The sequence below is a fragment of the Strix uralensis genome, chromosome 3, assembly GCF_047716275.1.
Source record: "Strix uralensis isolate ZFMK-TIS-50842 chromosome 3, bStrUra1, whole genome shotgun sequence".
Classification (NCBI taxonomy): domain Eukaryota; kingdom Metazoa; phylum Chordata; class Aves; order Strigiformes; family Strigidae; genus Strix; species Strix uralensis.
The window spans coordinates 123,199,470-123,225,410 of record NC_133974.1 but is presented as its reverse complement, the minus strand read 5'-3'; positions in this window follow the sequence as shown (position 1 = coordinate 123,225,410).

Below are 25,941 nucleotides of genomic sequence, written 5' to 3'. Positions count from 1 at the left end.
AGTGTTCACATTGCTTCGCAGAATCGCTTTTGTGCAGAAAACACTAACACTTGTTCAGAACGAAAGAAAGCACAGAGCCCCAGATTTTATGTTGTCCTGGAGAGCTTGCAGAGCACTGGGGAAAGGCAGGCAGAGAATTCCCTGCTAGCACCTTCTCTCTGCGCGGGAATGAGAAGTGTTCACATTTTTTCGCAGAATCGCATTTGCGTCGCTGCAGAGAACACAAAAGCTTGTTCAGGACGAAAGAAAGCACAGAGCCCCAGATTTGCTGTTACCCTGGAGAGCTTGCAGAGCACTGGGGAAAGCAGGCAGAGAATTCCCTGCTAGCACCTTCTCTGTGCGCGGGAAGGCAAAGTGTTCACATTTCCTCGCAGAATCGCTTTTGTGCAGAAAACAGTAACACTTGTTCAGAACGAAAGAAAGCACAGAGCCCCAGATTTTATGTTGTCCTGGAGAGCTTGCAGAGCACTGGGGAAAGGCAGGCAGAGAATTCCCTGCTAGCACCTTCTCGGTGCCTGGGAAGAAGAAGTGTTCACATTGCTTCGCAGAATCGCTTTTGTGCAGAAAACACTAACACTTGTTCAGAACGAAAGAAAGCACAGAGCCCCAGATTTTATGTTGTCCTGGAGAGCTTGCAGAGCACTGGGGAAAAGCAGGCAGAGAATTCCCTGCTAGCACCGTGTCTGTGCGCGGGAAGGAAAAGTGTTCACATTTTTTCGCAGAATCGCATTTGCTTCGCTGCAGAGAACACAAAAGCTTGTTCAGGAGGAAAGAAAGCACAGAGCCCCAGATTTGCTGTTACCCTGGAGAGCTTGCAGAGCACTGGGGAAAGGCAGGCAGAGAATTCCCTGCTAGCACCTTCTCGGTGCCTGGGAAGAAGAAGTGTTCACATTGCTTCGCAGAATCGCTTTTGTGCAGAAAACACTAACACTTGTTCAGAACGAAAGAAAGCACAGAGCCCCAGATTTTATGTTGTCCTGGAGAGCTTGCAGAGCACTGGGGAAAGGCAGGCAGAGAATTCCCTGCTAGCACCTTCTCTCTGCGCGGGAATGAGAAGTGTTCACATTGCTTCGCAGAATCGCTTTTGTGCAGAAAACACTAACACTTGTTCAGAACGAAAGAAAGCACAGAGCCCCAGATTTTATGTTGTCCTGGAGAGCTTGCAGAGCACTGGGGAAAGGCAGGCAGAGAATTCCCTGCTAGCACCTTCTCTCTGCGCGGGAATGAGAAGTGTTCACATTTTTTCGCAGAATCGCATTTGCGTCGCTGCAGAGAACACAAAAGCTTGTTCAGGACGAAAGAAAGCACAGAGCCCCAGATTTGCTGTTACCCTGGAGAGCTTGCAGAGCACTGGGGAAAGCAGGCAGAGAATTCCCTGCTAGCACCTTCTCTGTGCGCGGGAAGGCAAAGTGTTCACATTTCCTCGCAGAATCGCTTTTGTGCAGAAAACAGTAACACTTGTTCAGAACGAAAGAAAGCACAGAGCCCCAGATTTTATGTTGTCCTGGAGAGCTTGCAGAGCACTGGGGAAAGGCAGGCAGAGAATTCCCTGCTAGCACCTTCTCTCTGCGCGGGAATGAGAAGTGTTCACATTGCTTCGCAGAATCGCTTTTGTGCAGAAAACACTAACACTTGTTCAGAACGAAAGAAAGCACAGAGCCCCAGATTTTATGTTGTCCTGGAGAGCTTGCAGAGCACTGGGGAAAGGCAGGCAGAGAATTCCCTGCTAGCACCTTCTCGGTGCCTGGGAAGAAGAAGTGTTCACATTGCTTCGCAGAATCGCTTTTGTGCAGAAAACACTAACACTTGTTCAGAACGAAAGAAAGCACAGAGCCCCAGATTTGCTGTTGTCCTGGAGAGCTTGCAGAGCACTGGGGAAAGGCAGGCAGAGAATTCCCTGCTAGCACCTTCTCTGTGCCTGGGAAGCAGAAGTGTTCACATTGCTTCGCAGAATCGCTTTTGTGCAGAAAACACTAACACTTGTTCAGAACGAAAGAAAGCACATAGCCCCAGATTTTATGTTGTCCTGGAGAGCTTGCAGAGCACTGGGGAAAGGCAGGCAGAGAATTCCCTGCTAGCACCTTCTCTGTGCGCGGGAATGAGAAGTGTTCACATTGCTTCGCAGAATCGCTTTTGTGCAGAAAACACTAACACTTGTTCAGAACGAAAGAAAGCACATAGCCCCAGATTTTATGTTGTCCTGGAGAGCTTGCAGAGCACTGGGGAAAGGCAGGCAGAGAATTCCCTGCTAGCACCTTCTCTGTGCCTGGGAAGCAGAAGTGTTCACGTTGCTTCGCAGAATCGCTTTTGTGCAGAAAACACTAACACTTGTTCAGAACGAAAGAAAGCACAGAGCCCCAGATTTGCTGTTGTCCTGGAGAGCTTGCAGAGCACTGGGGAAAGGCAGGCAGAGAATTCCCTGCTAGCACCTTCTCGGTGCCTGGGAAGAAGAAGTGTTCACATTGCTTCGCAGAATCGCTTTTGTGCAGAAAACACTAACACTTGTTCAGAACGAAAGAAAGCACAGAGCCCCAGATTTTATGTTGTCCTGGAGAGCTTGCAGAGCACTGGGGAAAGGCAGGCAGAGAATTCCCTGCTAGCACCTTCTCTCTGCGCGGGAATGAGAAGTGTTCACATTGCTTCGCAGAATCGCTTTTGTGCAGAAAACACTAACACTTGTTCAGAACGAAAGAAAGCACAGAGCCCCAGATTTTATGTTGTCCTGGAGAGCTTGCAGAGCACTGGGGAAAGGCAGGCAGAGAATTCCCTGCTAGCACCTTCTCTCTGCGCGGGAATGAGAAGTGTTCACATTTTTTCGCAGAATCGCATTTGCGTCGCTGCAGAGAACACAAAAGCTTGTTCAGGACGAAAGAAAGCACAGAGCCCCAGATTTGCTGTTACCCTGGAGAGCTTGCAGAGCACTGGGGAAAGCAGGCAGAGAATTCCCTGCTAGCACCTTCTCTGTGCGCGGGAAGGCAAAGTGTTCACATTTCCTCGCAGAATCGCTTTTGTGCAGAAAACAGTAACACTTGTTCAGAACGAAAGAAAGCACAGAGACCCAGATTTTATGTTGTCCTGGAGAGCTTGCAGAGCACTGGGGAAAGGCAGGCAGAGAATTCCCTGCTAGCACCTTCTCTCTGCGCGGGAATGAGAAGTGTTCACATTGCTTCGCAGAATCGCTTTTGTGCAGAAAACAGTAACACTTGTTCAGAACGAAAGAAAGCACAGAGCCCCAGATTTTATGTTGTCCTGGAGAGCTTGCAGAGCACTGGGGAAAGGCAGGCAGAGAATTCCCTGCTAGCACCTTCTCTGTGCCTGGGAAGCAGAAGTGTTCACATTGCTTCGCAGAATCGCTTTTGTGCAGAAAACAGTAACACTTGTTCAGAACGAAAGAAAGCACAGAGCCCCAGATTTTATGTTGTCCTGGAGAGCTTGCAGAGCACTGGGGAAAGGCAGGCAGAGAATTCCCTGCTAGCACCTTCTCTGTGCGCGGGAATGAGAAGTGTTCACATTGCTTCGCAGAATCGCTTTTGTGCAGAAAACACTAACACTTGTTCAGAACGAAAGAAAGCACATAGCCCCAGATTTTATGTTGTCCTGGAGAGCTTGCAGAGCACTGGGGAAAGGCAGGCAGAGAATTCCCTGCTAGCACCTTCTCTGTGCCTGGGAAGCAGAAGTGTTCACATTGCTTCGCAGAATCGCTTTTGTGCAGAAAACACTAACACTTGTTCAGAACGAAAGAAAGCACAGAGCCCCAGATTTGCTGTTGTCCTGGAGAGCTTGCAGAGCACTGGGGAAAGGCAGGCAGAGAATTCCCTGCTAGCACCGTGTCTGTGCGCGGGAAGGAAAAGTGTTCACATTTTTTCGCAGAATCGCATTTGCGTCGCTGCAGAGAACACAAAAGCTTGTTCAGGACGAAAGAAAGCACAGAGCCCCAGATTTGCTGTTGTCCTGGAGAGCTTGCAGAGCACTGGGGAAAGGCAGGCAGAGAATTCCCTGCTAGCACCTTCTCGGTGCCTGGGAAGAAGAAGTGTTCACATTGCTTCGCAGAATCGCTTTTGTGCAGAAAACACTAACACTTGTTCAGAACGAAAGAAAGCACAGAGCCCCAGATTTGCTGTTGTCCTAGAGAGCTTGCAGAGCACTGGGGAAAGGCAGGCAGAGAATTCCCTGCTAGCACCTTCTCTGTGCCTGGGAAGCAGAAGTGTTCACATTGCTTCGCAGAATCGCTTTTGTGCAGAAAACACTAACACTTGTTCAGAATGAAAGAAAGCACAGAGCCCCAGATTTTATGTTGTCCTGGAGAGCTTGCAGAGCACTGGGGAAAGGCAGGCAGAGAATTCCCTGCTAGCACCTTCTCTCTGCGCGGGAATGAGAAGTGTTCACATTTTTTCGCAGAATCGCATTTGCGTCGCTGCAGAGAACACAAAAGCTTGTTCAGGACGAAAGAAAGCACAGAGCCCCAGATTTGCTGTTACCCTGGAGAACTTGCAGAGCACTGGGGAAAGCAGGCAGAGAATTCCCTGCTAGCACCTTCTCTGTGCGCGGGAAGGCAAAGTGTTCACATTTCCTCGCAGAATCGCTTTTGTGCAGAAAACACTAACACTTGTTCAGAACGAAAGAAAGCACAGAGCCCCAGATTTTATGTTGTCCTGGAGAGCTTGCAGAGCACTGGGGAAAGGCAGGCAGAGAATTCCCTGCTAGCACCTTCTCTCTGCGCGGGAATGAGAAGTGTTCACATTTTTTCGCAGAATTGCATTTGCGTCGCTTCAGAGAACACAAAAGCTTGTTCAGGACGAAAGAAAGCACAGAGCCCCAGATTTTATGTTGTCCTGGAGAGCTTGCAGAGCACTGGGGAAAGGCAGGCAGAGAATTCCCTGCTAGCACCTTCTCTGTGGGCGGGAAGGCAAAGTGTTCACATTTCCTCGCAGAATCGCTTTTGTGCAGAAAACACTAACACTTGTTCAGAACGAAAGAAAGCACAGAGCCCCAGATTTTATGTTGTCCTGGAGAGCTTGCAGAGCACTGGGGAAAGGCAGGCAGAGAATTCCCTGCTAGCACCTTCTCTCTGTGCGGGAATGAGAAGTGTTCACTTTTTTTCGCAGAATTGCATTTGCGTCGCTTCAGAGAACACAAAAGCTTGTTCAGGACGAAAGAAAGCACAGAGCCCCAGATTTTATGTTGTCCTGGAGAGCTTGCAGAGCACTGGGGAAAGGCAGGCAGAGAATTCCCTGCTAGCACCTTCTCTGTGGGCGGGAAGGCAAAGTGTTCACATTTCCTCGCAGAATCGCTTTTGTGCAGAAAACACTAACACTTGTTCAGAACGAAAGAAAGCACAGAGCCCCAGATTTTATGTTGTCCTGGAGAGCTTGCAGAGCACTGGGGAAAGGCAGGCAGAGAATTCCCTGCTAGCACCGTCTCTGTGCGCGGGAAGGAAAAGTGTTCACATTTTTTCGCAGAATCGCATTTGCGTCGCTGCAGAGAACACAAAAGCTTGTTCAGGACGAAAGAAAGCACAGAGCCCCAGATTTGCTGTTACCCTGGAGAGCTTGCAGAGCACTGGACAAAGGCAGGCAGAGAATTCCCTGCTAGCACCTTCTCTGTGCGCGGGAAGGCAAAGTGTTCACATTTCCTCGCAGAATCGCTTTTGTGCAGAAAACAGTAACACTTGTTCAGAACGAAAGAAAGCACAGAGCCCCATATTTGCTGTTGTCCTGGAGAGCGTGCAGAGCACTGGGGAAAGGCAGGCAGAGAATTCCCTGCTAGCACCTTCTCTGTGCCTGGGAAGCAGAAGTGTTCACATTGCTTCGCAGAATCGCTTTTGTGCAGAAAACACTAACACTTGTTCAGAACGAAAGAAAGCACAGAGCCCCAGATTTTATGTTGTCCTGGAGAGCTTGCAGAGCACTGGGGAAAGGCAGGCAGAGAATTCCCTGCTAGCACCTTCTCGGTGCCTGGGAAGAAGAAGTGTTCACATTGCTTCGCAGAATCGCTTTTGTGCAGAAAACACTAACACTTGTTCAGAACGAAAGAAAGCACAGAGCCCCAGATTTGCTGTTGTCCTGGAGAGCTTGCAGAGCACTGGGGAAAGGCAGGCAGAGAATTCCCTGCTAGCACCTTCTCTGTGCGCGGGAATGAGAAGTGTTCACATTGCTTCGCAGAATCGCTTTTGTGCAGAAAACACTAACACTTGTTCAGAACGAAAGAAAGCACAGAGCCCCAGATTTTATGTTGTCCTGGAGAGCTTGCAGAGCACTGGGGAAAGGCAGGCAGAGAATTCCCTGCTAGCACCTTCTCTCTGCGCGGGAATGAGAAGTGTTCACATTTTTTCGCAGAATCGCATTTGCGTCGCTTCAGAGAACACAAAAGCTTGTTCAGGAGGAAAGAAAGCACAGAGCCCCAGATTTGCTGTTACCCTGGAGAACTTGCAGAGCACTGGGGAAAGCAGGCAGAGAATTCCCTGCTAGCACCTTCTCTGTGCGCGGGAAGGCAAAGTGTTCACATTTCCTCGCAGAATCGCTTTTGTGCAGAAAACACTAACACTTGTTCAGAACGAAAGAAAGCACAGAGCCCCAGATTTTATGTTGTCCTGGAGAGCTTGCAGAGCACTGGGGAAAGGCAGGCAGAGAATTCCCTGCTAGCACCTTCTCTCTGCGCGGGAATGAGAAGTGTTCACATTGCTTCGCAGAATCGCTTTTGTGCAGAAAACAGTAACACTTGTTCAGAACGAAAGAAAGCACAGAGCCCCAGATTTTATGTTGTCCTGGAGAGCTTGCAGAGCACTGGGGAAAGGCAGGCAGAGAATTCCCTGCTAGCACCTTCTCTCTGCGCGGGAATGAGAAGTGTTCACATTTTTTCGCAGAATTGCATTTGCGTCGCTTCAGAGAACACAAAAGCTTGTTCAGGACGAAAGAAAGCACAGAGCCCCAGATTTTATGTTGTCCTGGAGAGCTTGCAGAGCACTGGGGAAAGGCAGGCAGAGAATTCCCTGCTAGCACCTTCTCTGTGGGCGGGAATGAGAAGTGTTCACATTTCCTCGCAGAATCGCTTTTGTGCAGAAAACACTAACACTTGTTCAGAACGAAAGAAAGCACAGAGCCCCAGATTTTATGTTGTCCTGGAGAGCTTGCAGAGCACTGGGGAAAGGCAGGCAGAGAATTCCCTGCTAGCACCTTCTCTCTGTGCGGGAATGAGAAGTGTTCACATTGCTTCGCAGAATCGCTTTTGTGCAGAAAACACTAACACTTGTTCAGAACGAAAGAAAGCACAGAGCCCCAGATTTGCTGTTGTCCTGGAGAGCTTGCAGAGCACTGGGGAAAGGCAGGCAGAGAATTCCCTGCTAGCACCGTCTCTGTGCGCGGGAAGGAAAAGTGTTCACATTTTTTCGCAGAATCGCATTTGCGTCGCTGCAGAGAACACAAAAGCTTGTTCAGGACGAAAGAAAGCACAGAGCCCCAGATTTGCTGTTACCCTGGAGAGCTTGCAGAGCACTGGACAAAGGCAGGCAGAGAATTCCCTGCTAGCACCTTCTCTGTGCGCGGGAAGGCAAAGTGTTCACATTTCCTCGCAGAATCGCTTTTGTGCAGAAAACAGTAACACTTGTTCAGAACGAAAGAAAGCACAGAGCCCCATATTTGCTGTTGTCCTGGAGAGCGTGCAGAGCACTGGGGAAAGGCAGGCAGAGAATTCCCTGCTAGCACCTTCTCTGTGCCTGGGAAGCAGAAGTGTTCACATTGCTTCGCAGAATCGCTTTTGTGCAGAAAACACTAACACTTGTTCAGAACGAAAGAAAGCACAGAGCCCCAGATTTTATGTTGTCCTGGAGAGCTTGCAGAGCACTGGGGAAAGGCAGGCAGAGAATTCCCTGCTAGCACCTTCTCGGTGCCTGGGAAGAAGAAGTGTTCACATTGCTTCGCAGAATCGCTTTTGTGCAGAAAACACTAACACTTGTTCAGAACGAAAGAAAGCACAGAGCCCCAGATTTGCTGTTGTCCTGGAGAGCTTGCAGAGCACTGGGGAAAGGCAGGCAGAGAATTCCCTGCTAGCACCTTCTCTGTGCGCGGGAATGAGAAGTGTTCACATTGCTTCGCAGAATCGCTTTTGTGCAGAAAACACTAACACTTGTTCAGAACGAAAGAAAGCACAGAGCCCCAGATTTTATGTTGTCCTGGAGAGCTTGCAGAGCACTGGGGAAAGGCAGGCAGAGAATTCCCTGCTAGCACCTTCTCTCTGCGCGGGAATGAGAAGTGTTCACATTTTTTCGCAGAATCGCATTTGCGTCGCTTCAGAGAACACAAAAGCTTGTTCAGGAGGAAAGAAAGCACAGAGCCCCAGATTTGCTGTTACCCTGGAGAGCTTGCAGAGCACTGGGGAAAGCAGGCAGAGAATTCCCTGCTAGCACCTTCTCTGTGCGCGGGAAGGCAAAGTGTTCACATTTCCTCGCAGAATCGCTTTTGTGCAGAAAACACTAACACTTGTTCAGAACGAAAGAAAGCACAGAGCCCCAGATTTTATGTTGTCCTGGAGAGCTTGCAGAGCACTGGGGAAAGGCAGGCAGAGAATTCCCTGCTAGCACCTTCTCGGTGCCTGGGAAGCAGAAGTGTTCACATTGCTTCGCAGAATCGCTTTTGTGCAGAAAACACTAACACTTGTTCAGAATGAAAGAAAGCACAGAGCCCCAGATTGTATGTTGTCCTGGAGAGCTTGCAGAGCACTGGGGAAAGGCAGGCAGAGAATTCCCTGCTAGCACCTTCTCTCTGCGCGGGAATGAGAAGTGTTCACATTTTTTCGCAGAATCGCATTTGCGTCGCTGCAGAGAACACAAAAGCTTGTTCAGGACGAAAGAAAGCACAGAGCCCCAGATTTGCTGTTGTCCTGGAGAACTTGCAGAGCACTGGGGAAAGCAGGCAGAGAATTCCCTGCTAGCACCTTCTCTGTGCGCGGGAAGGCAAAGTGTTCACATTTCCTCGCAGAATCGCTTTTGTGCAGAAAACACTAACACTTGTTCAGAACGAAAGAAAGCACAGAGCCCCAGATTTTATGTTGTCCTGGAGAGCTTGCAGAGCACTGGGGAAAGGCAGGCAGAGAATTCCCTGCTAGCACCTTCTCTCTGCGCGGGAATGAGAAGTGTTCACATTGCTTCGCAGAATCGCTTTTGTGCAGAAAACACTAACACTTGTTCAGAACGAAAGAAAGCACAGAGCCCCAGATTTTATGTTGTCCTGGAGAGCTTGCAGAGCACTGGGGAAAGGCAGGCAGAGAATTCCCTGCTAGCACCTTCTCTCTGCGCGGGAATGAGAAGTGTTCACATTTTTTCGCAGAATTGCATTTGCGTCGCTTCAGAGAACACAAAAGCTTGTTCAGGACGAAAGAAAGCATAGAGCCCCAGATTTTATGTTGTCCTGGAGAGCTTGCAGAGCACTGGGGAAAGGCAGGCAGAGAATTCCCTGCTAGCACCTTCTCTGTGCGCGGGAATGAGAAGTGTTCACATTTCCTCGCAGAATCGCTTTTGTGCAGAAAACACTAACACTTGTTCAGAACGAAAGAAAGCACAGAGCCCCAGATTTTATGTTGTCCTGGAGAGCTTGCAGAGCACTGGGGAAAGGCAGGCAGAGAATTCCCTGCTAGCACCTTCTCTCTGTGCGGGAATGAGAAGTGTTCACATTGCTTCGCAGAATCGCTTTTGTGCAGAAAACACTAACACTTGTTCAGAACGAAAGAAAGCACAGAGCCCCAGATTTGCTGTTGTCCTGGAGAGCTTGCAGAGCACTGGGGAAAGGCAGGCAGAGAATTCCCTGCTAGCACCGTCTCTGTGCGCGGGAAGGAAAAGTGTTCACATTTTTTCGCAGAATCGCATTTGCGTCGCTGCAGAGAACACAAAAGCTTGTTCAGGACGAAAGAAAGCACAAAGCCCCAGATTTGCTGTTACCCTGGAGAGCTTGCAGAGCACTGGGGAAAGCAGGCAGAGAATTCCCTGCTAGCACCTTCTCTGTGCGCGGGAATGAGAAGTGTTCACATTTCCTCGCAGAATCGCTTTTGTGCAGAAAACACTAACACTTGTTCAGAATGAAAGAAAGCACAGAGCCCCAGATTTGCTGTTGTCCTGGAGAGCTTGCAGAGCACTGGGGAAAGGCAGGCAGAGAATTCCCTGCTAGCACCTTCTCTGTGCCTGGGAAGCAGAAGTGTTCACATTGCTTCGCAGAATCGCTTTTGTGCAGAAAACACTAACACTTGTTCAGAACGAAAGAAAGCACATAGCCCCAGATTTTATGTTGTCCTGGAGAGCTTGCAGAGCACTGGGGAAAGGCAGGCAGAGAATTCCCTGCTAGCACCGTCTCTGTGCGCGGGAAGGAAAAGTGTTCACATTTTTTCGCAGAATCGCATTTGCGTCGCTGCAGAGAACACAAAAGCTTGTTCAGGACGAAAGAAAGCACAGAGCCCCAGATTTGCTGTTACCCTGGAGAGCTTGCAGAGCACTGGACAAAGGCAGGCAGAGAATTCCCTGCTAGCACCTTCTCTGTGCGCGGGAAGGCAAAGTGTTCACATTTCCTCGCAGAATCGCTTTTGTGCAGAAAACAGTAACACTTGTTCAGAACGAAAGAAAGCACAGAGCCCCATATTTGCTGTTGTCCTGGAGAGCGTGCAGAGCACTGGGGAAAGGCAGGCAGAGAATTCCCTGCTAGCACCTTCTCTCTGCGCGGGAATGAGAAGTGTTCACATTGCTTCGCAGAATCGCTTTTGTGCAGAAAACACTAACACTTGTTCAGAACGAAAGAAAGCACAGAGCCCCAGATTTTATGTTGTCCTGGAGAGCTTGCAGAGCACTGGGGAAAGGCAGGCAGAGAATTCCCTGCTAGCACCTTCTCGGTGCCTGGGAAGAAGAAGTGTTCACATTGCTTCGCAGAATCGCTTTTGTGCAGAAAACACTAACACTTGTTCAGAACGAAAGAAAGCACAGAGCCCCAGATTTGCTGTTGTCCTGGAGAGCTTGCAGAGCACTGGGGAAAGGCAGGCAGAGAATTCCCTGCTAGCACCTTCTCTGTGCGCGGGAATGAGAAGTGTTCACATTGCTTCGCAGAATCGCTTTTGTGCAGAAAACACTAACACTTGTTCAGAACGAAAGAAAGCACAGAGCCCCAGATTTTATGTTGTCCTGGAGAGCTTGCAGAGCACTGGGGAAAGGCAGGCAGAGAATTCCCTGCTAGCACCTTCTCTCTGCGCGGGAATGAGAAGTGTTCACATTTTTTCGCAGAATCGCATTTGCGTCGCTTCAGAGAACACAAAAGCTTGTTCAGGAGGAAAGAAAGCACAGAGCCCCAGATTTGCTGTTACCCTGGAGAGCTTGCAGAGCACTGGGGAAAGCAGGCAGAGAATTCCCTGCTAACACCTTCTCTGTGCGCGGGAAGGCAAAGTGTTCACATTTCCTCGCAGAATCGCTTTTGTGCAGAAAACACTAACACTTGTTCAGAACGAAAGAAAGCACAGAGCCCCAGATTTTATGTTGTCCTGGAGAGCTTGCAGAGCACTGGGGAAAGGCAGGCAGAGAATTCCCTGCTAGCACCTTCTCGGTGCCTGGGAAGAAGAAGTGTTCACATTGCTTCGCAGAATCGCTTTTGTGCAGAAAACACTAACACTTGTTCAGAACGAAAGAAAGCACAGAGCCCCAGATTTTATGTTGTCCTGGAGAGCTTGCAGAGCACTGGGGAAAGGCAGGCAGAGAATTCCCTGCTAGCACCTTCTCTCTGCGCGGGAATGAGAAGTGTTCACATTGCTTCGCAGAATCGCTTTTGTGCAGAAAACACTAACACTTGTTCAGAACGAAAGAAAGCACAGAGCCCCAGATTTTATGTTGTCCTGGAGAGCTTGCAGAGCACTGGGGAAAGGCAGGCAGAGAATTCCCTGCTAGCACCTTCTCTCTGCGCGGGAATGAGAAGTGTTCACATTTTTTCGCAGAATCGCATTTGCGTCGCTGCAGAGAACACAAAAGCTTGTTCAGGACGAAAGAAAGCACAGAGCCCCAGATTTGCTGTTACCCTGGAGAGCTTGCAGAGCACTGGGGAAAGCAGGCAGAGAATTCCCTGCTAGCACCTTCTCTGTGCGCGGGAAGGCAAAGTGTTCACATTTCCTCGCAGAATCGCTTTTGTGCAGAAAACACTAACACTTGTTCAGAACGAAAGAAAGCACAGAGCCCCAGATTTTATGTTGTCCTGGAGAGCTTGCAGAGCACTGGGGAAAGGCAGGCAGAGAATTCCCTGCTAGCACCTTCTCTGTGCCTGGGAAGCAGAAGTGTTCACATTGCTTCGCAGAATCGCTTTTGTGCAGAAAACACTAACACTTGTTCAGAACGAAAGAAAGCACAGAGCCCCAGATTTTATGTTGTCCTGGAGAGCTTGCAGAGCACTGGGGAAAGGCAGGCAGAGAATTCCCTGCTAGCACCTTCTCTCTGCGCGGGAATGAGAAGTGTTCACATTGCTTCGCAGAATCGCTTTTGTGCAGAAAACACTAACACTTGTTCAGAACGAAAGAAAGCACAGAGCCCCAGATTTTATGTTGTCCTGGAGATCTTGCAGAGCACTGGGGAAAGGCAGGCAGAGAATTCCCTGCTAGCACCTTCTCTCTGCGCGGGAATGAGAAGTGTTCACATTTTTTCGCAGAATCGCATTTGCGTCGCTGCAGAGAACACAAAAGCTTGTTCAGGACGAAAGAAAGCACAGAGCCCCAGATTTGCTGTTACCCTGGAGAGCTTGCAGAGCACTGGGGAAAGCAGGCAGAGAATTCCCTGCTAGCACCTTCTCTGTGCGCGGGAAGGCAAAGTGTTCACATTTCCTCGCAGAATCGCTTTTGTGCAGAAAACAGTAACACTTGTTCAGAACGAAAGAAAGCACAGAGCCCCAGATTTTATGTTGTCCTGGAGAGCTTGCAGAGCACTGGGGAAAGGCAGGCAGAGAATTCCCTGCTAGCACCTTCTCTCTGCGCAGGAATGAGAAGTGTTCACATTGCTTCGCAGAATCGCTTTTGTGCAGAAAACAGTAACACTTGTTCAGAACGAAAGAAAGCACAGAGCCCCAGATTTTATGTTGTCCTGGAGAGCTTGCAGAGCACTGGGGAAAGGCAGGCAGAGAATTCCCTGCTAGCACCTTCTCGGTGCCTGGGAAGAAGTGTTCACATTGCTTCGCAGAATCGCTTTTGTGCAGAAAACACTAACACTTGTTCAGAACGAAAGAAAGCACAGAGCCCCAGATTTGCTGTTGTCCTGGAGAGCTTGCAGAGCACTGGGGAAAGGCAGGCAGAGAATTCCCTGCTAGCACCTTCTCTGTGCCTGGGAAGCACAAGTGTTCACATTGCTTCGCAGAATCGCTTTTGTGCAGAAAACACTAACACTTGTTCAGAACGAAAGAAAGCACAGAGCCCCAGATTTTATGTTGTCCTGGAGAGCTTGCAGAGCACTGGGGAAAGGCAGGCAGAGAATTCCCTGCTAGCACCTTCTCGGTGCCTGGGAAGAAGTGTTCACATTGCTTCGCAGAATCGCTTTTGTGCAGAAAACACTAACACTTGTTCAGAACGAAAGAAAGCACAGAGCCCCAGATTTGCTGTTGTCCTGGAGAGCTTGCAGAGCACTGGGGAAAGGCAGGCAGAGAATTCCCTGCTAGCACCTTCTCTGTGCGCGGGAATGAGAAGTGTTCACATTGCTTCGCAGAATCGCTTTTGTGCAGAAAACAGTAACACTTGTTCAGAACGAAAGAAAGCACAGAGCCCCAGATTTTATGTTGTCCTGGAGAGCTTGCAGAGCACTGGGGAAAGGCAGGCAGAGAATTCCCTGCTAGCACCTTCTCTCTGCGCGGGAATGAGAAGTGTTCACATTTTTTCGCAGAATCGCATTTGCGTCGCTTCAGAGAACACAAAAGCTTGTTCAGGAGGAAAGAAAGCACAGAGCCCCAGATTTGCTGTTACCCTGGAGAGCTTGCAGAGCACTGGGGAAAGCAGGCAGAGAATTCCCTGCTAGCACCTTCTCTGTGCGCGGGAAGGCAAAGTGTTCACATTTCCTCGCAGAATCGCTTTTGTGCAGAAAACACTAACACTTGTTCAGAACGAAAGAAAGCACAGAGCCCCAGATTTTATGTTGTCCTGGAGAGCTTGCAGAGCACTGGGGAAAGGCAGGCAGAGAATTCCCTGCTAGCACCTTCTCGGTGCCTGGGAAGAAGAAGTGTTCACATTGCTTCGCAGAATCGCTTTTGTGCAGAAAACACTAACACTTGTTCAGAACGAAAGAAAGCACAGAGCCCCAGATTTTATGTTGTCCTGGAGAGCTTGCAGAGCACTGGGGAAAGGCAGGCAGAGAATTCCCTGCTAGCACCTTCTCTCTGCGCGGGAATGAGAAGTGTTCACATTGCTTCGCAGAATCGCTTTTGTGCAGAAAACACTAACACTTGTTCAGAACGAAAGAAAGCACAGAGCCCCAGATTTTATGTTGTCCTGGAGAGCTTGCAGAGCACTGGGGAAAGGCAGGCAGAGAATTCCCTGCTAGCACCTTCTCTCTGCGCGGGAATGAGAAGTGTTCACATTTTTTCGCAGAATCGCATTTGCGTCGCTTCAGAGAACACAAAAGCTTGTTCAGGAGGAAAGAAAGCACAGAGCCCCAGATTTGCTGTTACCCTGGAGAGCTTGCAGAGCACTGGGGAAAGCAGGCAGAGAATTCCCTGCTAGCACCTTCTCTGTGCGCGGGAAGGCAAAGTGTTCACATTTCCTCGCAGAATCGCTTTTGTGCAGAAAACACTAACACTTGTTCAGAACGAAAGAAAGCACAGAGCCCCAGATTTTATGTTGTCCTGGAGAGCTTGCAGAGCACTGGGGAAAGGCAGGCAGAGAATTCCCTGCTAGCACCTTCTCGGTGCCTGGGAAGAAGAAGTGTTCACATTGCTTCGCAGAATCGCTTTTGTGCAGAAAACACTAACACTTGTTCAGAACGAAAGAAAGCACAGAGCCCCAGATTTTATGTTGTCCTGGAGAGCTTGCAGAGCACTGGGGAAAGGCAGGCAGAGAATTCCCTGCTAGCACCTTCTCTGTGCCTGGGAAGCAGAAGTGTTCACATTGCTTCGCAGAATCGCTTTTGTGCAGAAAACACTAACACTTGTTCAGAACGAAAGAAAGCACAGAGCCCCAGATTTTATGTTGTCCTGGAGAGCTTGCAGAGCACTGGGGAAAGGCAGGCAGAGAATTCCCTGCTAGCACCTTCTCTCTGCGCGGGAATGAGAAGTGTTCACATTGCTTCGCAGAATCGCTTTTGTGCAGAAAACACTAACACTTGTTCAGAACGAAAGAAAGCACAGAGCCCCAGATTTTATGTTGTCCTGGAGAGCTTGCAGAGCACTGGGGAAAGGCAGGCAGAGAATTCCCTGCTAGCACCTTCTCTCTGCGCGGGAATGAGAAGTGTTCACATTTTTTCGCAGAATCGCATTTGCGTCGCTGCAGAGAACACAAAAGCTTGTTCAGGACGAAAGAAAGCACAGAGCCCCAGATTTGCTGTTACCCTGGAGAGCTTGCAGAGCACTGGGGAAAGCAGGCAGAGAATTCCCTGCTAGCACCTTCTCTGTGCGCGGGAAGGCAAAGTGTTCACATTTCCTCGCAGAATCGCTTTTGTGCAGAAAACAGTAACACTTGTTCAGAACGAAAGAAAGCACAGAGCCCCAGATTTTATGTTGTCCTGGAGAGCTTGCAGAGCACTGGGGAAAGGCAGGCAGAGAATTCCCTGCTAGCACCTTCTCTCTGCGCAGGAATGAGAAGTGTTCACATTGCTTCGCAGAATCGCTTTTGTGCAGAAAACACTAACACTTGTTCAGAACGAAAGAAAGCACAGAGCCCCAGATTTTATGTTGTCCTGGAGAGCTTGCAGAGCACTGGGGAAAGGCAGGCAGAGAATTCCCTGCTAGCACCTTCTCGGTGCCTGGGAAGAAGTGTTCACATTGCTTCGCAGAATCGCTTTTGTGCAGAAAACACTAACACTTGTTCAGAACGAAAGAAAGCACAGAGCCCCAGATTTGCTGTTGTCCTGGAGAGCTTGCAGAGCACTGGGGAAAGGCAGGCAGAGAATTCCCTGCTAGCACCTTCTCTGTGCCTGGGAAGCACAAGTGTTCACATTGCTTCGCAGAATCGCTTTTGTGCAGAAAACACTAACACTTGTTCAGAACGAAAGAAAGCACAGAGCCCCAGATTTTATGTTGTCCTGGAGAGCTTGCAGAGCACTGGGGAAAGGCAGGCAGAGAATTCCCTGCTAGCACCTTCTCGGTGCCTGGGAAGAAGTGTTCACATTGCTTCGCAGAATCGCTTTTGTGCAGAAAACACTAACACTTGTTCAGAACGAAAGAAAGCACAGAGCCCCAGATTTTATGTTGTCCTGGAGAGCTTGCAGAGCACTGGGGAAAGGCAGGCAGAGAATTCCCTGCTAGCACCTTCTCGGTGCCTGGGAAGAAGTGTTCACATTGCTTCGCAGAATCGCTTTTGTGCAGAAAACACTAACACTTGTTCAGAACGAAAGAAAGCACAGAGCCCCAGATTTGCTGTTACCCTGGAGAGCTTGCAGAGCACTGGGGAAAGCAGGCAGAGAATTCCCTGCTAGCACCTTCTCTGTGCGCGGGAAGGCAAAGTGTTCACATTGCTTCGCAGAATCGCTTTTGTGCAGAAAACACTAACACTTGTTCAGAACGAAAGAAAGCACAGAGCCCCAGATTTTATGTTGTCCTGGAGAGCTTGCAGAGCACTGGGGAAAGGCAGGCAGAGAATTCCCTGCTAGCACCTTCTCTCTGCGCGGGAATGAGAAGTGTTCACATTTTTTCGCAGAATCGCATTTGCGTCGCTTCAGAGAACACAAAAGCTTGTTCAGGAGGAAAGAAAGCACAGAGCCCCAGATTTGCTGTTACCCTGGAGAGCTTGCAGAGCACTGGGGAAAGCAGGCAGAGAATTCCCTGCTAGCACCTTCTCTGTGCGCGGGAAGGCAAAGTGTTCACATTTCCTCGCAGAATCGCTTTTGTGCAGAAAACACTAACACTTGTTCAGAACGAAAGAAAGCACAGAGCCCCAGATTTTATGTTGTCCTGGAGAGCTTGCAGAGCACTGGGGAAAGGCAGGCAGAGAATTCCCTGCTAGCACCTTCTCGGTGCCTGGGAAGAAGAAGTGTTCACATTGCTTCGCAGAATCGCTTTTGTGCAGAAAACACTAACACTTGTTCAGAACGAAAGAAAGCACAGAGCCCCAGATTTTATGTTGTCCTGGAGAGCTTGCAGAGCACTGGGGAAAGGCAGGCAGAGAATTCCCTGCTAGCACCTTCTCTCTGCGCGGGAATGAGAAGTGTTCACATTGCTTCGCAGAATCGCTTTTGTGCAGAAAACACTAACACTTGTTCAGAACGAAAGAAAGCACAGAGCCCCAGATTTTATGTTGTCCTGGAGAGCTTGCAGAGCACTGGGGAAAGGCAGGCAGAGAATTCCCTGCTAGCACCTTCTCTCTGCGCGGGAATGAGAAGTGTTCACATTGCTTCGCAGAATCGCTTTTGTGCAGAAAACACTAACACTTGTTCAGAACGAAAGAAAGCACAGAGCCCCAGATTTTATGTTGTCCTGGAGAGCTTGCAGAGCACTGGGGAAAGGCAGGCAGAGAATTCCCTGCTAGCACCTTCTCTCTGCGCGGGAATGAGAAGTGTTCACATTTTTTCGCAGAATCGCATTTGCGTCGCTGCAGAGAACACAAAAGCTTGTTCAGGACGAAAGAAAGCACAGAGCCCCAGATTTGCTGTTACCCTGGAGAGCTTGCAGAGCACTGGGGAAAGCAGGCAGAGAATTCCCTGCTAGCACCTTCTCTGTGCGCGGGAAGGCAAAGTGTTCACATTTCCTCGCAGAATCGCTTTTGTGCAGAAAACAGTAACACTTGTTCAGAACGAAAGAAAGCACAGAGCCCCAGATTTTATGTTGTCCTGGAGAGCTTGCAGAGCACTGGGGAAAGGCAGGCAGAGAATTCCCTGCTAGCACCTTCTCTCTGCGCAGGAATGAGAAGTGTTCACATTGCTTCGCAGAATCGCTTTTGTGCAGAAAACAGTAACACTTGTTCAGAACGAAAGAAAGCACAGAGCCCCAGATTTTATGTTGTCCTGGAGAGCTTGCAGAGCACTGGGGAAAGGCAGGCAGAGAATTCCCTGCTAGCACCTTCTCGGTGCCTGGGAAGAAGTGTTCACATTGCTTCGCAGAATTGCTTTTGTGCAGAAAACACTAACACTTGTTCAGAACGAAAGAAAGCACAGAGCCCCAGATTTGCTGTTGTCCTGGAGAGCTTGCAGAGCACTGGGGAAAGGCAGGCAGAGAATTCCCTGCTAGCACCTTCTCTGTGCCTGGGAAGCACAAGTGTTCACATTGCTTCGCAGAATCGCTTTTGTGCAGAAAACACTAACACTTGTTCAGAACGAAAGAAAGCACAGAGCCCCAGATTTTATGTTGTCCTGGAGAGCTTGCAGAGCACTGGGGAAAGGCAGGCAGAGAATTCCCTGCTAGCACCTTCTCGGTGCCTGGGAAGAAGTGTTCACATTGCTTCGCAGAATCGCTTTTGTGCAGAAAACACTAACACTTGTTCAGAACGAAAGAAAGCACAGAGCCCCAGATTTGCTGTTGTCCTGGAGAGCTTGCAGAGCACTGGGGAAAGGCAGGCAGAGAATTCCCTGCTAGCACCTTCTCGGTGCCTGGGAAGAAGTGTTCACATTGCTTCGCAGAATCGCTTTTGTGCAGAAAACACTAACACTTGTTCAGAACGAAAGAAAGCACAGAGCCCCAGATTTTATGTTGTCCTGGAGAGCTTGCAGAGCACTGGGGAAAGGCAGGCAGAGAATTCCCTGCTAGCACCTTCTCTCTGCGCGGGAATGAGAAGTGTTCACATTTTTTCGCAGAATCGCATTTGCGTCGCTTCAGAGAACACAAAAGCTTGTTCAGGAGGAAAGAAAGCACAGAGCCCCAGATTTGCTGTTACCCTGGAGAGCTTGCAGAGCACTGGGGAAAGGCAGGCAGAGAATTCCCTGCTAGCACCTTCTCTGTGCGCGGGAAGGCAAAGTGTTCACATTTCCTCGCAGAATCGCTTTTGTGCAGAAAACAGTAACACTTGTTCAGAACGAAAGAAAGCACAGAGCCCCAGATTTTATGTTGTCCTGGAGAGCTTGCAGAGCACTGGGGAAAGGCAGGCAGAGAATTCCCTGCTAGCACCTTCTCGGTGCCTGGGAAGAAGAAGTGTTCACATTGCTTCGCAGAATCGCTTTTGTGCAGAAAACACTAACACTTGTTCAGAACGAAAGAAAGCACAGAGCCCCAGATTTTATGTTGTCCTGGAGAGCTTGCAGAGCACTGGGGAAAGGCAGGCAGAGAATTCCCTGCTAGCACCTTCTCTCTGCGCGGGAATGAGAAGTGTTCACATTGCTTCGCAGAATCGCTTTTGTGCAGAAAACACTAACACTTGTTCAGAACGAAAGAAAGCACAGAGCCCCAGATTTTATGTTGTCCTGGAGAGCTTGCAGAGCACTGGGGAAAGGCAGGCAGAGAATTCCCTGCTAGCACCTTCTCTCTGCGCGGGAATGAGAAGTGTTCACATTTTTTCGCAGAATCGCATTTGCGTCACTTCAGAGAACACAAAAGCTTGTTCAGGAGGAAAGAAAGCACAGAGCCCCAGATTTGCTGTTACCCTGGAGAGCTTGCAGAGCACTGGGGAAAGCAGGCAGAGAATTCCCTGCTAGCACCTTCTCTGTGCGCGGGAAGGCAAAGTGTTCACATTTCCTCGCAGAATCGCTTTTGTGCAGAAAACACTAACACTTGTTCAGAACGAAAGAAAGCACAGAGCCCCAGATTTTATGTTGTCCTGGAGAGCTTGCAGAGCACTGGGGAAAGGCAGGCAGAGAATTCCCTGCTAGCACCTTCTCGGTGCCTGGGAAGAAGTGTTCACATTGCTTCGCAGAATCGCTTTTGTGCAGAAAACACTAACACTTGTTCAGAACGAAAGAAAGCACAGAGCCCCAGATTTTATGTTGTCCTGGAGAGCTTGCAGAGCACTGGGGAAAGGCAGGCAGAGAATTCCCTGCTAGCACCTTCTCTCTGCGCGGGAATGAGAAGTGTTCACATTGCTTCGCAGAATCGCTTTTGTGCAGAAAACACTAACACTTGTTCAGAACGAAAGAAAGCACAGAGCCCCAGATTTTATGTTGTCCTGGAGAGCTTGCAGAGCACTGGGGAAAGGCAGGCAGAGAATTCCCTGCTAGCACCTTCTCTCTGCGCGGGAATGAGAAGTGTTCACATTTTTTCGCAGAATCGCATTTGCGTCGCTGCAGAGAACACAAAAGCTTGTTCAGGACGAAAGAAAGCACAGAGCCCCAGATTTGCTGTTGTCCTGGAGAGCTTGCAGAGCACTGGGGAAAGGCAGGCAGAGAATTCCCTGCTAGCACCTTCTCTGTGCCTGGGAAGCAGAAGTGTTCACATTGCTTCGCAGAATCGCTTTTGTGCAGAAAACAGTAACACTTGTTCAGAACGAAAGAAAGCACAGAGCCCCAGATTTTATGTTGTCCTGGAGAGCTTGCAGAGCACTGGGGAAAGGCAGGCAGAGAATTCCCTGCTAGCACCTTCTCTCTGCGCAGGAATGAGAAGTGTTCACATTGCTTCGCAGAATCGCTTTTGTGCAGAAAACACTAACACTTGTTCAGAACGAAAGAAAGCACAGAGCCCCAGATTTTATGTTGTCCTGGAGAGCTTGCAGAGCACTGGGGAAAGGCAGGCAGAGAATTCCCTGCTAGCACCTTCTCGGTGCCTGGGAAGAAGTGTTCACATTGCTTCGCAGAATCGCTTTTGTGCAGAAAACACTAACACTTGTTCAGAACGAAAGAAAGCACAGAGCCCCAGATTTGCTGTTGTCCTGGAGAGCTTGCAGAGCACTGGGGAAAGGCAGGCAGAGAATTCCCTGCTAGCACCTTCTCTGTGCCTGGGAAGCACAAGTGTTCACATTGCTTCGCAGAATCGCTTTTGTGCAGAAAACACTAACACTTGTTCAGAACGAAAGAAAGCACAGAGCCCCAGATTTTATGTTGTCCTGGAGAGCTTGCAGAGCACTGGGGAAAGGCAGGCAGAGAATTCCCTGCTAGCACCTTCTCGGTGCCTGGGAAGAAGTGTTCACATTGCTTCGCAGAATCGCTTTTGTGCAGAAAACACTAACACTTGTTCAGAACGAAAGAAAGCACAGAGCCCCAGATTTGCTGTTGTCCTGGAGAGCTTGCAGAGCACTGGGGAAAGGCAGGCAGAGAATTCCCTGCTAGCACCTTCTCTGTGCGCGGGAATGAGAAGTGTTCACATTGCTTCGCAGAATCGCTTTTGTGCAGAAAACACTAACACTTGTTCAGAACGAAAGAAAGCACAGAGCCCCAGATTTTATGTTGTCCTGGAGAGCTTGCAGAGCACTGGGGAAAGGCAGGCAGAGAATTCCCTGCTAGCACCTTCTCTCTGCGCGGGAATGAGAAGTGTTCACATTTTTTCGCAGAATCGCATTTGCGTCGCTTCAGAGAACACAAAAGCTTGTTCAGGAGGAAAGAAAGCACAGAGCCCCAGATTTGCTGTTACCCTGGAGAGCTTGCAGAGCACTGGGGAAAGCAGGCAGAGAATTCCCTGCTAGCACCTTCTCTGTGCGCGGGAAGGCAAAGTGTTCACATTTCCTCGCAGAATCGCTTTTGTGCAGAAAACACTAACACTTGTTCAGAACGAAAGAAAGCACAGAGCCCCAGATTTTATGTTGTCCTGGAGAGCTTGCAGAGCACTGGGGAAAGGCAGGCAGAGAATTCCCTGCTAGCACCTTCTCGGTGCCTGGGAAGAAGAAGTGTTCACATTGCTTCGCAGAATCGCTTTTGTGCAGAAAACACTAACACTTGTTCAGAACGAAAGAAAGCACAGAGCCCCAGATTTTATGTTGTCCTGGAGAGCTTGCAGAGCACTGGGGAAAGGCAGGCAGAGAATTCCCTGCTAGCACCTTCTCTCTGCGCGGGAATGAGAAGTGTTCACATTGCTTCGCAGAATCGCTTTTGTGCAGAAAACACTAACACTTGTTCAGAACGAAAGAAAGCACAGAGCCCCAGATTTTATGTTGTCCTGGAGAGCTTGCAGAGCACTGGGGAAAGGCAGGCAGAGAATTCCCTGCTAGCACCTTCTCTCTGCGCGGGAATGAGAAGTGTTCACATTTTTTCGCAGAATCGCATTTGCGTCGCTTCAGAGAACACAAAAGCTTGTTCAGGAGGAAAGAAAGCACAGAGCCCCAGATTTGCTGTTACCCTGGAGAGCTTGCAGAGCACTGGGGAAAGCAGGCAGAGAATTCCCTGCTAGCACCGTCTCTGTGCGCGGGAATGAGAAGTGTTCACATTGCTTCGCAGAATCGCTTTTGTGCAGAAAACACTAACACTTGTTCAGAACGAAAGAAAGCACAGAGCCCCAGATTTTATGTTGTCCTGGAGAGCTTGCAGAGCACTGGGGAAAGGCAGGCAGAGAATTCCCTGCTAGCACCTTCTCTGTGCGCGGGAAGGCAAAGTGTTCACATTTCCTCGCAGAATCGCTTTTGTGCAGAAAACACTAACACTTGTTCAGAACGAAAGAAAGCACAGAGCCCCAGATTTTATGTTGTCCTGGAGAGCTTGCAGAGCACTGGGGAAAGGCAGGCAGAGAATTCCCTGCTAGCACCTTCTCTGTGCCTGGGAAGCAGAAGTGTTCACATTGCTTCGCAGAATCGCTTTTGTGCAGAAAACACTAACACTTGTTCAGAACGAAAGAAAGCACAGAGCCCCAGATTTGCTGTTGTCCTGGAGAGCTTGCAGAGCACTGGGGAAAGGCAGGCAGAGAATTCCCTGCTAGCACCTTCTCTGTGCCTGGGAAGCAGAAGTGTTCACATTGCTTCGCAGAATCGCTTTTGTGCAGAAAACACTAACACTTGTTCAGAACGAAAGAAAGCACAGAGCCCCAGATTTTATGTTGTCCTGGAGAGCTTGCAGAGCACTGGGGAAAGGCAGGCAGAGAATTCCCTGCTAGCACCTTCTCTCTGCGCGGGAATGAGAAGTGTTCACATTGCTTCGCAGAATCGCTTTTGTGCAGAAAACACTAACACTTGTTCAGAACGAAAGAAAGCACAGAGCCCCAGATTTTATGTTGTCCTGGAGAGCTTGCAGAGCACTGGGGAAAGGCAGGCAGAGAATTCCCTGCTAGCACCTTCTCTCTGCGCGGGAATGAGAAGTGTTCACATTTTTTCGCAGAATCGCATTTGCGTCGCTGCAGAGAACACAAAAGCTTGTTCAGGACGAAAGAAAGCACAGAGCCCCAGATTTGCTGTTGTCCTGGAGAGCTTGCAGAGCACTGGGGAAAGGCAGGCAGAGAATTCCCTGCTAGCACCTTCTCTGTGCCTGGGAAGCAGAAGTGTTCACATTGCTTCGCAGAATCGCTTTTGTGCAGAAAACAGTAACACTTGTTCAGAACGAAAGAAAGCACAGAGCCCCAGATTTTATGTTGTCCTGGAGAGCTTGCAGAGCACTGGGGAAAGGCAGGCAGAGAATTCCCTGCTAGCACCTTCTCTCTGCGCAGGAATGAGAAGTGTTCACATTGCTTCGCAGAATCGCTTTTGTGCAGAAAACAGTAACACTTGTTCAGAACGAAAGAAAGCACAGAGCCCCAGATTTTATGTTGTCCTGGAGAGCTTGCAGAGCACTGGGGAAAGGCAGGCAGAGAATTCCCTGCTAGCACCTTCTCGGTGCCTGGGAAGAAGTGTTCACATTGCTTCGCAGAATCGCTTTTGTGCAGAAAACACTAACACTTGTTCAGAACGAAAGAAAGCACAGAGCCCCAGATTTGCTGTTGTCCTGGAGAGCTTGCAGAGCACTGGGGAAAGGCAGGCAGAGAATTCCCTGCTAGCACCTTCTCTGTGCCTGGGAAGCACAAGTGTTCACATTGCTTCGCAGAATCGCTTTTGTGCAGAAAACACTAACACTTGTTCAGAACGAAAGAAAGCACAGAGCCCCAGATTTTATGTTGTCCTGGAGAGCTTGCAGAGCACTGGGGAAAGGCAGGCAGAGAATTCCCTGCTAGCACCTTCTCGGTGCCTGGGAAGAAGTGTTCACATTGCTTCGCAGAATCGCTTTTGTGCAGAAAACACTAACACTTGTTCAGAACGAAAGAAAGCACAGAGCCCCAGATTTGCTGTTGTCCTGGAGAGCTTGCAGAGCACTGGGGAAAGGCAGGCAGAGAATTCCCTGCTAGCACCTTCTCTGTGCGCGGGAATGAGAAGTGTTCACATTGCTTCGCAGAATCGCTTTTGTGCAGAAAACACTAACACTTGTTCAGAACGAAAGAAAGCACAGAGCCCCAGATTTTATGTTGTCCTGGAGAGCTTGCAGAGCACTGGGGAAAGGCAGGCAGAGAATTCCCTGCTAGCACCTTCTCTCTGCGCGGGAATGAGAAGTGTTCACATTTTTTCGCAGAATCGCATTTGCGTCGCTTCAGAGAACACAAAAGCTTGTTCAGGAGGAAAGAAAGCACAGAGCCCCAGATTTGCTGTTACCCTGGAGAGCTTGCAGAGCACTGGGGAAAGCAGGCAGAGAATTCCCTGCTAGCACCTTCTCTGTGCGCGGGAAGGCAAAGTGTTCACATTTCCTCGCAGAATCGCTTTTGTGCAGAAAACACTAACACTTGTTCAGAACGAAAGAAAGCACAGAGCCCCAGATTTTATGTTGTCCTGGAGAGCTTGCAGAGCACTGGGGAAAGGCAGGCAGAGAATTCCCTGCTAGCACCTTCTCGGTGCCTGGGAAGAAGAAGTGTTCACATTGCTTCGCAGAATCGCTTTTGTGCAGAAAACACTAACACTTGTTCAGAACGAAAGAAAGCACAGAGCCCCAGATTTTATGTTGTCCTGGAGAGCTTGCAGAGCACTGGGGAAAGGCAGGCAGAGAATTCCCTGCTAGCACCTTCTCTCTGCGCGGGAATGAGAAGTGTTCACATTGCTTCGCAGAATCGCTTTTGTGCAGAAAACACTAACACTTGTTCAGAACGAAAGAAAGCACAGAGCCCCAGATTTTATGTTGTCCTGGAGAGCTTGCAGAGCACTGGGGAAAGGCAGGCAGAGAATTCCCTGCTAGCACCTTCTCTCTGCGCGGGAATGAGAAGTGTTCACATTTTTTCGCAGAATCGCATTTGCGTCGCTTCAGAGAACACAAAAGCTTGTTCAGGAGGAAAGAAAGCACAGAGCCCCAGATTTGCTGTTACCCTGGAGAGCTTGCAGAGCACTGGGGAAAGCAGGCAGAGAATTCCCTGCTAGCACCGTCTCTGTGCGCGGGAATGAGAAGTGTTCACATTGCTTCAAAGAATCGCTTTTGTGCAGAAAACACTAACACTTGTTCAGAACGAAAGAAAGCACAGAGCCCCAGATTTTATGTTGTCCTGGAGAGCTTGCAGAGCACTGGGGAAAGGCAGGCAGAGAATTCCCTGCTAGCACCTTCTCTGTGCGCGGGAAGGCAAAGTGTTCACATTTCCTCGCAGAATCGCTTTTGTGCAGAAAACACTAACACTTGTTCAGAACGAAAGAAAGCACAGAGCCCCAGATTTTATGTTGTCCTGGAGAGCTTGCAGAGCACTGGGGAAAGGCAGGCAGAGAATTCCCTGCTAGCACCTTCTCTGTGCCTGGGAAGCAGAAGTGTTCACATTGCTTCGCAGAATCGCTTTTGTGCAGAAAACACTAACACTTGTTCAGAACGAAAGAAAGCACAGAGCCCCAGATTTGCTGTTGTCCTGGAGAGCTTGCAGAGCACTGGGGAAAGGCAGGCAGAGAATTCCCTGCTAGCACCTTCTCTGTGCCTGGGAAGCAGAAGTGTTCACATTGCTTCGCAGAATCGCTTTTGTGCAGAAAACACTAACACTT